This window comes from Amblyomma americanum, chromosome 9 (genome assembly GCF_052857255.1).
Source record: "Amblyomma americanum isolate KBUSLIRL-KWMA chromosome 9, ASM5285725v1, whole genome shotgun sequence".
In the NCBI taxonomy this organism is placed as follows: Eukaryota; Metazoa; Arthropoda; class Arachnida; order Ixodida; family Ixodidae; genus Amblyomma; species Amblyomma americanum.
In genome coordinates this window covers 107347679-107360736 of record NC_135505.1, presented here as the reverse complement: position 1 = coordinate 107360736, position 13058 = coordinate 107347679, and the positions used below count along the sequence as shown (strand labels likewise).

The window sequence follows — 13058 nt, the reverse complement described above, 5'->3', positions numbered from 1 at the left end:
GTCAGCCCACCTGCCCCTTCTCTGCTGTCTCCTTCCAGCTTGGTGAAGTGCCTGTGGTCATTACCTGTGTGACGAACATGCATGAACCAAACGTGCAGTGCTGGAATAAGGCATGAAATATTTGTGATGCTTGTTGCAATCAAAAAGCTGTTTTTTATGGCATCATACATTCAGTAAGCGCGTTTATTTTTTTAGGCACAGCATTTGACACGAGTGCAGAAAAGGCAGTGTACATACAAGCATACTTTACCTTGATGTACAATTACCGTATGGCATTTCTGAGTGCAGTTAAGAAAAAAAAACTAAAAAATTGAGTTCAAAGTGCATGTTTTCTTTCATACAGAGGCTACCTGTACAATTAATATGGCATAGTACAGTGTACATAATGCATTTTCCGGACTACAAAATATTTTGGCACATATAAGTAGTGTAAATACCAAAGCTAAGCTTTACCTTAATGGTGTGTGGCTAGGGGTTTCATTGTGCTAAAAGCTGTACCTACTGCAAGAAGACTGCTGTACAACAATGCATAATAAAGATTGTAAGGTGCAGTGGCTACAATGACTGCTGAATTACTAGAACATCTTCACTGATACACAAAGATGTGTAAACATCACAGACACATCATCAAGGAGATGGTGTGTGAGTAGAGGTTAGTTTACAGTCATAAATCTGCAACACCGTTACTGGAAATGCTCTACAGCTCTAAGAATATACAGGCAGCTCCATTATGGGAAATTTTGAGCACTCGGTTATTGCCCCATAACTGACACCTAGCTTGGTTTGCGTAACACAGGGCTATGAAGTCTTGTCCATGATGACACGAGACGATGACAATGCCGAATGGCCGGACAAGCTCCCTATGCTATCGCGTAATATGTGTGATAAGTGCAACTGCTTTCAAGCTACTTTTCGCCTAGCTATTTATTATCCTAGTCATTTTCAACTGCCTGTTTACTTTCAAACTGGAGTGGCCTGTGTACAGGGTGCCTCAGATATGATGGAGCATAATTTAAAAAAAAACCAAGTGGTCTTCCGACCTGAAAGGAAGTGCATGTTAGATGCTACGCAAAGTATTTAAAGCCCTTCAAACACTGCCCTCACCAAACCCAGTTATAGCAACATCACTCCGCCTGCTGAGCAAAATACAATAACATATTACACATCACTGCCCTGTCCTACCTACCTCACTGCCCTGGATCATACGCAATTCAAGCGCTGTGTACCAGCAAACATGAACAAACTTGCTCAACTTTCCGCCCAGTTGCAATTAGCCTCTATACAAGCAAACTACTTCTTTCCTGGTTGACCCTGGATCTACTACATGATCAGTAAATAACGTTAATGGAACAAGCTCGTTCTCTCCTCGGTGGCAATAGCAAAGTTATCAAGTCAAGTGCTTCCTTTCTCTCTAAACAATGTGGAGCATAAACATCACAATTTCTGCATCTTGCACAGGAAAAAAAAACTACGGCAACAACTGAACATAAACCGAACGGAGCTACAAAAATACAAACGGAACATCAAGTGCTTAGCCCGATGTGGGCGGCAACACTTGGTTACAAGGCAGAAGAGTGATTGCTGCCACAGAGGCAGGCCGTGTCGGCTCATTTCCCGCACCGAGATTGCAAGCTATCAGCAGCTGCACCTGTCTGCTCCCGTCTGTCGGCAGTTGCTTCTATGTGATGATTCATGGTTTTCTGGTACTTTCTAAAGGAAATAAACAGAACCACACGTCACTCGGTGATCGATAGGCGCCGACCGAGAACACAGACTAAAGTTGTCTTCGTCGATTTTCGAGCCGAGCGCTGCTTGTAAGTTGATCTCGACAGGCCCGTAGCATTCACTGCCTTCAATAAGATTTTTATGCGCACTTAAGACATCCGCAAAGTACCTTGATTTTAGACGACACGCGAAAAAACAGGAACTAGCCATGGAATCAGCTGTTTTCTTGCAGGCCGCCATGTTCACGTTATGCCACTGCCAGCGCGCCCTCATGGCAAGAGAAGTTAACCTGCAGCAAATTTAATTGCAAAACTGAGACTGCTTCTAATTTTCCCTCGTGTTGTTGAGATTGGAACACAGTTTACTACCAAAATAAAACATTACTTGTTTTTTTCATTGCGTTTTTGTTCATTTTCAGTCTAACATGTTCACGCTATACCGCTGACAGCACACCTTCGCGGCAAAAAATGTGACTGAACAGCAAACTTAATTGCAAAAATGAAAACACTGCTTCTTTTGCTTGGTGCTGTTGGGCTTGAAATACAGTTTCTTAGCAAAATAAAACATTACTCGTTTTTATTCACTGCGTCTTTACTGCAAAACATTAGTCTACGGTCCCTTGTCGTGCGAATAGTGGTTTCGGGGCGGAGCCCAACGCAACCTTGCTCCGCATTGGCCGATTCGGCGGTCGGCATTACTCGGTGTCGTCATTTTGACGTCACTGTCTCAATATTGAGACAGTTTTTTGAGACTGATCCGTAATCGCGCCCCCGGCCACCGCGTCGTCGCTGATCGTCTGTGTGTCGTCTGCTCACGGCGTACACAGATGTGGAAAGAGGTTAATCGATGTTGTCTACATACCAAAACCGTATGCACGCTTGCGTACGCTAAATGCAGCTATTTGTCGGACGTTACGCTATTTCTAACATTCTCAATTTTTAAACGCCTAGTGGCGCCATCTGGTGCTTAGGAGAGGAATCATTGTTTTCAACAAACCGACGCCCCTCTTAAGCCTAAAAGGGGAAGAATCGTCACCCGAAATAAAAATTAAAGCAAATTTATCGCTCAAACGTTTTCTTATGGGCGAGATAAGACAAAGCGAAAGACCGCTGGCTCTTTCATGGCCAGTGAACGCTTTGAAAAAGGCAGTAACAGCGACGAATTCAGTCCGAAGCGAGGCGTCTTGTATCGAAGGGCGCCGCCATGTTTGTCGCCGCGGGTACTCGCCTTCCTATTGGCTGACGAGATTCGGCGGATTTTTTTTTTTCCGGTGGCAGAATTCGGTCCTGGACCGATCGACCTTTCCGCTGGGTATTTCGGCGGAATCTTCGCCGCGGCAGCGGATTCCGCTCGCTCTCGCCGCCGAAAGTCCAAGTGTGAACGCACCATAAGTTTTCATAGCTTCGCCATGGTACGAAGCGCACGCATGCCCATTGACGCTTTAAAACTAACTTGCAAGTTAACTCGCGAGCTCAATAATGCAGAGCCACACCACCGCGGCTATCGAGAACCGTAAGGGACACCAAAAAACCGCCTCTTGCCTGTCAAACGCTTCGGTGTAGCAGCGCGTCTCTGGCGACTGACCATCCGTGCGCGTGAGTGGTTTCACGCTGGCAGACATTACACACGATCATGGTGCAGAACGCTTCGACAGCTAATAGGGAATGCATGTTCTGTCATTCTGTGTGTGCTACATCATTCAACATACGCAGACGAGACAACTCGGTGATAGTGGCGCCATCCAGTATGAATGATGAGAACAATTTCTGCAACAAACCAGTGCTGGTTAGGCCTAGGAGCTACCGAGACGTCCAACGAAATAAAAAACGGGCCAGATTTATTGTCCATCCAATTTGTTATAGGCAAGAAAAGACGAAGTGAAAGTCCCGTACCTAGTTTATATCAAGTTCTCGGTCCGAAAACCGCAGTAACATCGACGAGTTCACTTCGAAGCGAGAGGGTCCACTTCTGATGGCACTGATATGTTGGCTGTCGAGCATCTGCTGCATACGCTGTGTGTTTGGCGTCACCGTCCGGTTTCTTCGACCCTTTTCGCTGCATCCGAACCACCACATCAGCTTCCAGCGTTTCGACGAATCAGGTTTGCCCGTTGCGGCAGATTATGACGCTTATTATTGTGACACAAATTCGGGACTCGGACCCAGGTGCCGGGTCAATGTTTTTAAATACACTTTGTTTCTAAAAACAATCCATGCCTAGAATAATTTACCAGAACATATTATTACTGCTCCTCCTTCATCTTTCTCTACTCAACTGCAGTGTTACATGTCTCATTTCTGAATTTTTTTGGTTTTTGTCGCCAGGGCGTCTGGTGCAGAATGGCGTTTCCTTTCGCTTTAGTTCTGGTGTATATTTATTATGTCGTGTAGAGCCTGCGTATTGAATGCATGTAACCAAATCCTACTTTTCTTTTCTTAGATATTTATTTAAAAGGAAGTGTTCATGACCGGTCAGTAACCGCGTTTGTGTGTACATGAACGTACGTATGTACGGATTACACTATTTTGCCGTTTTTTTTCTGTACACCCCCCCCCCCCCCCCGGAATAATGGCCGTTGAGCGCTGTAGGTAGTGTAAATAAATAAATAAATAAATATGGAGCAGCACATTTGTTATAAATCTTACCGGCATGGCTGATGATGAGAGTGATTATGTATGGCGCTAGGGCATCTGCGGCCAAAGAGCGCCACGGCTGAAGGTATTTTTCGTTTGCTCAAGGTGAGGGTCAAAGACCAATTTCCTAAGCATTTCACCCTGATTAAGCTGAGCACCAGGCCAGGGGAACCTTGTACCAATTGTATCACTGGTAGATGCCCGGCGGCACTGGGGATCGAACCCCGCACCTCCCGCATGCGAGGAGGATTCTCAACCACTCGGTCACCGCTGCGGTCGACCGACATGCCTCCTGCCTTTAATACCATCATGTTTGGTTGCACGAAAATATACAGCGGGTGGAAACTGGCCACGAAATCGCCGGCCGAAATTAATTGCTACGCTGCCATGGGATGTACAGATAACGCTGAGCACCTATAGAATGTTAAGTACAGGGACCAGAGCTCAAGAGAACAAACTTTAGCTCCATGAATGGCGATGAAGACGGAGCTTGCGCGTGAGGAGGCGCCTCCAAGTTCCATGGTGGAAGAAGGGCCTGTTCCTTGATGATCTGACACGCATGATGAACTCCAGCCACCTGTGCACAGTTTCTTCCGAGTGCTCCATGCATGCTGGATTAATAATAATAATAATTGGTTTTTGGGGAAAGGAAATGGCGCAGTATCTGTCTCATATATCTTTCGACACCTGAACCGCGCCGTAAGGGAAGGGATAAAGGAGGAAGTGAAAGAAAGGAAGAATAGGTGCCGTAGTGGAGGGCTCCGGAATAATTTCGACCACCTGGGGATCTTTAACGTGCACTGACATCGCACAGCACACGGGCGCCTTAGCGTTTTTCCTCCATAAAAACGCAGCCGCCGCGGTCGGGTTCGAATCCGGGAACTCCGGATCAGTAGTCGATCATGCTGGATTGGCGTCTTTCTTTTTCACGGGCCGTCCCCGAGGGCAGTGCGGCAGCGGCGGGTGCGAACCGCTTGCTTGCCTGCTTGGCACACGTGGCTGCAGACTCGTTTTCTTAAAGGCCGCCTTGAACTTGCCGCATTTGTCACAGATTTGGGACACCCGGGAAACAGCACCTGTTTCTTGGGTGCATATAAAAGTGACTTGCTATTGAAGTCAGCGTATAGTGCGATTTTATACCCTATGAGCGGGAAAGTGCTTCGCGCAGACGTGGTCGCTCGGTTCCAGTATTCTATCTGCTCCAATGATTGCCTGGCGCCAAAGTTCTAGCGAGCAGGCTCCGACGGAGGTTTAAGAAGTGTCGCCGGGTGCGGGCAACTCTGGTAGGTCGATCTGCGGTTGGTTACGAAGCACTGGCGTCTAATCGGCTTCTGCAACCGGATGGAACCATTAGGTGTGCCACCGCAACAACCAACACGTTACAGCCACTATGTACTACATACTAAAGGGTACCCCTAATGTAGTACGGAGCCCGCGGGCGGTGGCTGAAATGGAAAAAAACTGCATACCAGCGCCCTCTATCAGCGGATGCGCAGCAAAGAGCAAGGGGGCGTCGGCACATCCGGCTGAGCCATCTCGATAACTTGATGCTCACGTAATCGCCTCAACGAGCGAAGCTGCGCTGCTATCACCCCTGTCCGCCAGGGGCAGGGAAAAGCAAAAAGTGCTAGCAGCCGAACGCCAACTTTCCGCACGGCCCAGACGAACAAACCCTTGCATGTCGTATCGAAAGCGTAGCTGGCGAACACTGATCGTAACGGTGCAGCTTCGCTCGTGGCGGCGATAACGCGAGCATCAAGTTATCGAGATGGGTCAGCCGGATGTGCCGACGTACCCTCGCCCTTTGCCGCGCATCTGCTGATAGAGCGCGCTGGCGTGGAGTTTTTCCTAGTGTTCCTGTATACGCTCCCGCTCGGAACAGAGTTGCGCGTCTGTTTTCCCTTGCTGCTCCGAACGCCATTCGCCGAGAGGCGGTCACATAGTTTTCTTGACGTCAAGTGCTCAACTTTCCACGAAGAAGTTGACTTCACAGGCGCAGTGCAAAGCGACCCCTCGTCAGCTGGACTCCTCATGTGAGCCCACGCTGTCGGCTACATTTCACACATTTTCCGTGCAGACCTGTGGCGTCAGGTCTCGGGTTCTGCTGTGGAAGTGAGGGATGCAGTCGTCAGCTATGACTGCGTGTAGTGCGCCAAACTGCAGCAACCGCACTGGAAACGGCAAAGCGTTTTACGAACTGCCATTTGGAAGGTCAGCGGCTGAAGTGCGTCGGCGATTGAAGTGGCTTTTGAGAATGGGCCGCATTAAGTGCGACCAAATATCATAATTTAATAACTCACACGAAAAGATTATGCTTTTTAATAAAAATTGGGTAAGCTAATAATATCAGCGAGAAAGACTACTTACACGGCCCTTTAGAGATTCGTCATTTTACTGCGTTTAGCAACAGGGTGCATTTTGTAAAATGTTTTAGGCAAGGTATTGAGTTTGAAATTTTTTTCGTTCGGTCAAACTCGCTTGTTGAATGCATTGGTGTTGCTTTTGTCTGCTTGCCTGAAACAAGTTGCATAGTCATTTTAATGTGGGCCTAGGGAGATGGGTTTTCATATTTTCCCTACATAACTCGCACAGAACACGCGGCGGCGCCAGTTGCGAAAAAAGTAATTCATCGCTATGCTCCTTTTTTTAGGACGGGCACGTGGGAAGACAGGACGTGTCAGATGCTGTCCCATCTGGAACGGGACTGCTTGTTCATCTGAACCTACTTGTTCCAGAAAAGAAATCTTGCAGCCTGTTTCTAGTATTTGTCGTCAATTTGTCATGACTTCAATCACCAATGTGTCCGTGAAGGCGAGCGGCATCGACCGATACCAGCTGATCATAGAGGTGCGTTTTTCTTTGCCAAATTTTGTGACTTTTTCTACCGCCGCCGTTTGAAGGAGTGCTAGGCCTAGGCGTGTCCCGCGGACGCTAGGCCCAACACCGTTGCACCGGTCACCGCCTGCCGTACTCCTCGGCGGCGGCCGCTCGTCCGCTGGAGGCTTCCGCTACAACAATGATCGTGGAAAACCAAATGTGCGTTCAAGTTCAAGGAAAAGAGATGTCACCAGAGGAATACCACAACGACGCGGGGTGGACGCTCGCGGGGGAACGCAAGTCGAGGCTGTTCCAGCGGACCCCCGACAGCGGCAAGCCCGACGGATCCGGCGGGAGTCAAACAAGCCCGAAATCGAAATTCAACAAGAACGTCAGAGCCTCGGCCATCAAGGCAGCACGCATGCCAGCCATGCCACTGGAAAAGAGCAAGATAGTCGTCAGACCCAGAGGGGACTGGACATCGTCAAGACCGGCACCACCACCGTCGCTGCGGCCATACTCGCCGCGGCCAAGATCACGAGCGAGGAAAGCGCCGCGGACGCCATCTGCCCCAAAACGCAACAGAACATCATGGTCGTCAGTACACCGAACAAAGACAACGCGGCAAGGTACGATAAAATCCAGGAAATCTATATTCAAGGCAAACCCTACGAGGTTAGCGCATATCGCACGGCTCCTCACGACACCGTAAAGGGCGTCATCAGAGGCATCTCCATCGACGCGAGCACCGCCATGCTAGATAGGAACATCGTCAACGAGAGAAACCCGCTAGCAGTGGGCGCAAAGATAATCGGCAGCATGACCACCGCGATCATGGTGTTCCAGGGACCCAAGGTGCCAGACTTCGTCCGATACGGAGTCACCCTGACACCGTGCCGCCTCTACAGAAAACAGATCGACGTTTGCCTGCAGTGCGGCCGAGTGGGACACCGAAAGGACGTGTGCCCGACCCCCACAATCAGGACGTGCATGGCCTACGGACTCGCCAACCCCAAATAAGACCATCGCTGTACCCCAAAATGTAAGTTGTGCGGGGACGATCACCCGACCGGAGACCGAACGTGCAAGGCAAAATACAAGATCCCATACATAGCGCTCAAGCGACAATGGGAGCGCCGACAGGCCGAACGCCAGCTGCTGTCGGAGAGCGATTACCCGCCACTCGACAAGCCGCCAGCTGCGGGAAAGTCAAGGACTCCATCAGAGAACCAAAATCCAGAGACAGCCGCTACTGCAAGAGAAGCTTCAGTAGGAAAAGGTCACCATCACGTGAGCGAGTCAGCTGGGTCGACGCAGCTAAAGGGAAGAATATAAGGAATGCGCAGAAAATCACCGAAGCCACGAAGAAAGACGATATAAACAAGGTGCGAGAAGCCAATGAGACCTTAAGACAAGAGAACGCGGCGTTGCGAACGACCATCAACAGCCTCACGCCGAGATCACCGAGATCCGTAAGTTGCTGCTATGCAACAACGAGCCTCCACAGAGACCGACGACAAGCACAAGCAAGACCGACGAAACAACCATGAACACCCAGGAGAGAGCCGTAGAGGAACCAGCACCGAAGAAGCGAGCCGTCGAGGCCACGCGCAAGCAAACAGAAAACGATCGAATCGACAACCCCGAGGCCAAATTCGAAGCGAGATTCACCAAACTCGAACAATTAATCACGGCGAACATCGCAGCAGTGACAGCAATGAAACAAACAATGGAGACCTACCAAGCCGAGAACACGAGCAGATTCGCCTACATCGAAAGGACCCTTTAGCCGATAGTGAGCCACCCAACGTTTGCGCCCCTCTTCGCGCAACATTCACCCAACCAGGGAATCACGTACACACCAACGCAACCATGGCCGCTAACGCAACAGCGGCAGGCTTAACAGCGTGGCTGTGGAACTATCGCTGCCTCGGAAGGAAGAAGGCAGTCATCCAATAGCCCATCGCACATGCCGCGCGCAAGCCGGACGTGATCCTATTACAAGAAACACTCACCGACGCACCGTCCCTCCAGCTACAGATTGCACAAGGGCCAGCCCGACGGGAGAGGCTTGTGCACCCTGGTCAGGAAGGGACTCACGTTCGTTGAGCACGAGCTGCAAAGCAATATCAAGGTCGAGCACACACTCACCGAAATCATCCCGGGCAAGAAGAGAAAAGGAAGCATATTTCTGCTCAATATCTACAGCGACCCATCGCAGAGAAAACAGATTCAAAACAATACTGCACAGAGCCAGCACAGCAGCAGGCCGCAACACGCTGATCGTCTGCGGCGACTTCAGCGCGATAAACCCCGCCAGGGGCTACAACAAGTGCACAGCAAAGGGCCGCGATCTGTACCAAGACGCCATGGAACTCGACTTCACCCTCATCACGGACCCGACGCATCGGACGAGAATCGGTAACTCTGTGTCCCAGGACACCACTCCGGACCTCACGTTCGTCAAGAATGACGTCCGAGGCGCGATCACCTGGAGAAACACGGGAACCGACCTCGGCAGCGACCACACCATCATGGAAACTAGCATACCGGAACACAACGACACCAGCATCAAAACACACAGATGGATAGACTGGGATGCCTTCCGAGACGCCAGAAGACAGACGCTGACGACGAGATCGAAGACAGAGTCGTGGACGGCCGAAATCACCAAGAGCGTACGCGACGCGACCAAAGAAATTGAAACGGACGCTGCGATTGATAAAGTAGGCAGCCGGCTAGCGCATCTCATCGAAGCCAAGCAGTCGATACTCAGTCGCTGGAAGAAACAACGGCTCAACCGTAGACTCAGAAAGAAGGTGGCGGAGGTCAACCGAGCGATCGAGGAGCACTGCCGCGCGCTATGCACGCAACAGTGGATCGAGATCTGCCGCGGCCGACGGGCAGATGCATAGTGGGAAGACGTGGAACCTGCTGCGGCACCAGCTCGACGAAACCAAGACCAAGTCGCACCAAAGGTATAGACTCGCCAAACTCATACATCGGGCGGTCTCGGTACACGGCGCCGACGAAGTCACCAGGCGCATCAATGACAAATACCTGCCCACTACACCCACCGAACAACACGCGCCGTACGGCGGCCTACCTAACGCGAAGCTCGATCGTGACATCGACGTCGAGGAGGTCCGTGCGGCCCTGCACGACCTCAACAGCCGGTCGGCAGCTGGCCCGGACCTCGTCACGGACAATGCGCTCAAGAACCTCGACGACGGCTCGATTGAGAACCTCGCAAAATACTTCAACAAGTGCTGGAGAGCGGCCGCGCTACCAAAGCAGTGGAAGACAGCCAAGACTATCCTGATACCCAAGCCAGGGAAGCCACCGGACACGGACAACCTCCGGCCCATCTCGCTCACGTCCTGCGTGGGCAAGATGCTGGAGCACGTCCTGCTCAACAGGTGGCAAGACTACCTGGAACGAGAAGGGCTGTACCCGGCCACGGTGATCGGCTTCAGACAGCACCTAAGCACGCAGGACGCCAGGCTGCCGCTCAAATACCAAATCATAGACGATGGCGGCAGCGCCCGCGACAAGGCAATCCTGGGGCTCGACCTAAAGAGCGTCTTCGATAATGTGAAACACTCGGCGATTCGGTCCCAAATCTCTAAGCTCAACATGGGCGAAAGATCCTACAACTACATCAAGGACTTCCTCACTGACAGGACCGCCGAGCTACGAGCAGGCGACCTACAAACGCAAGAGAAGAAGCTCGGGAGCACCGGCGCACCGCAGGGATCGGTCATTTCGCCGATGCTGTTCAACCTGGTTATGATCCGAGTGGACGAGAAGCACGCGGACATCGAAGACGTCAGGCACACCATCTTAGCAGACGATATCACATTGTAGGTGACCGGCGGCAGCGACGCCCACATCGAGGGCGCGCTGCAAGCCGCTGTCGACGCGATTGAAGACCAGCTGGAAGGCACCGGACTGAGATGTTCGCCGAGCAAATCGGAGCTTCTCATACTCCAACCTACCAACAATGGCAGAGGCAAGACCAGACAACGCGAATGCGAAAAAAATCAGAATCGTAACCAAATCCGGCAACGTGATCCCCGAGGTCAGCAAAATCAGGACCCTAGGCATGGTCATCGAAAAGCATGGAAGAAACTGCGAAACCATCGCCCGTCTCACGGCAAAAGCGTCCAACGCTATGCGACTCCTCAAAAGAGTCACTTCCCGGAAGGCTGGCATGAGAAAGGAGAGCCTAATCAGGCTCGTACAATCCTTCATCATCAGCCACGTCACGTACGTTGCAGCCTACCACAGATGGCTGCAACACGAAGGCAACAAAATCAATGTAATCATCAGAAGAGCGCACAAGACAGCGCCGGGCCTGTTCGAGTCCACGAGCACGACCCGCCTCTTACAACTCGGGATGCACAACACGCTCGAAGAAATAGCCGAAGCGCAACGAACCTCTCAACTGGAGCGGCTGTCCACGTCCAAAGCCGGGAGGAAGATACTGGACGACCTGGGAATAGGACACTCGAACGAGGCGGAGATGAAGCTCTCCGTCCCCGAAGAGGTCCGACGCCAGACCAGAATCGACCCCATACCCAAGAACATGAACCCCGAGTTTAACAAGGGAAGAAGAGCGGCGAGGGCCAAGGCTCTCATCGACCTGCACGCCAACGACGAGCAGGCGCGGTACGTGGACGCGGCCGAATACCAACGGAACGCCTTCGCAGCGGTCGTCATAGAGGCGTCGACCGGCGCCACGAGGACGGCAGCGAGCGTGAGAAGCGCCGGAGCGGAACAAGCGGAGGAGGTGGCCATCGCCGACGCAGACTGCTACACGGTGCTGAGTGACTCGAGGCAGGCGGTGCGAAACTTCGCCAAAGGCCAAGTCTGCAGGGAGGCCGAGCGCGTACTACGAGCGACCAAACTGCAAGACAGAAGAGTAAGAATCAAGTGGTTTCCGGCGCACGCGGGCGACGCGTCGGAACGCAGTGAGAACCACAATGAGACGGCACACGCAGCGGCGCGAGCGCTAACCAACCGCGCCCCGGCAACACACCGTCCGACGTGGTTCGGAGCCAAGGACCGCATGACGGACTACAGCGAAATCACGAAGGCCTACCGCCTGGCTCGCAGGACTCTCCCACCCCCGCACCCGAGGCTGAGTCGAGCGGAGGCGGTACTACTGAGACAGCTTCAGACCGGATCGCTACCGAGCCCGGGACTGATGCATCGCATGTACCCCGAGACCTACCCGACCGATGCGTGTTGAGTCTGCCGGAGGGAGACGGCAGATCACACGCACATCTTGTGGGACTGCATCAAAAATACAAAGGAAGCAAGATCAAGAACAATCCCGCCGCGGCTGGAGGCAGCCGCGAAGAGCAACGACCAAGACCAATAGCTATGGGCCGTTCAGCAGGTCCTCGGGGCGCTCTAAAAGCAGGGACCCAGCGAGCCAGCAACGGCGAGCGGAGACCCGCGCCGAGTAACGGCAACCTCGTAGACGACGTAGGCCATCGTCGGGGCGCTCGAGCGCCCAAATGCAGGCACAAATAAAGTTTGCTCCAATCCAATCCAATAGTATTTGTCGTCAATTTGTCATGACTTCAATTTGCTGTCAACCTCTAGCGGTTTTCTTTTCATGCTGTATGCACACACTCGTCAAATCACAGATTAATTTTCGACGTTACGTTTAAAAACTTGCGACCGAGTGCAAATCGCACGCAAATAAAACAATAAGCCCAAGCGCTCCGCAAAGCGAGCCCATGAATGCAGCCCCTGTACGCACGAGCGCCGGCTTTCCCGCACATCTTCGAACGTGATGGAGGACCTTCGCGCCACTCATATACAAGAACACTAGTTTTTCCCAGTTAGGCCACAGCTGGCGTGTTCCGTATT

The 13058-nt window shown here is 51.8% G+C and overlaps 2 pseudogenes; both read left to right on the top strand.

Moving 5' to 3' along the window:
* Positions 1-7392: 7392 nt before the first annotated feature.
* LOC144103570 (uncharacterized) lies at positions 7393-8964 on the top strand (annotated as a pseudogene).
* Positions 8965-9047: 83 nt separating this feature from the next.
* On the top strand, positions 9048-12663 carry LOC144103569 (uncharacterized; annotated as a pseudogene).
* Positions 12664-13058: the final 395 nt, after the last annotated feature.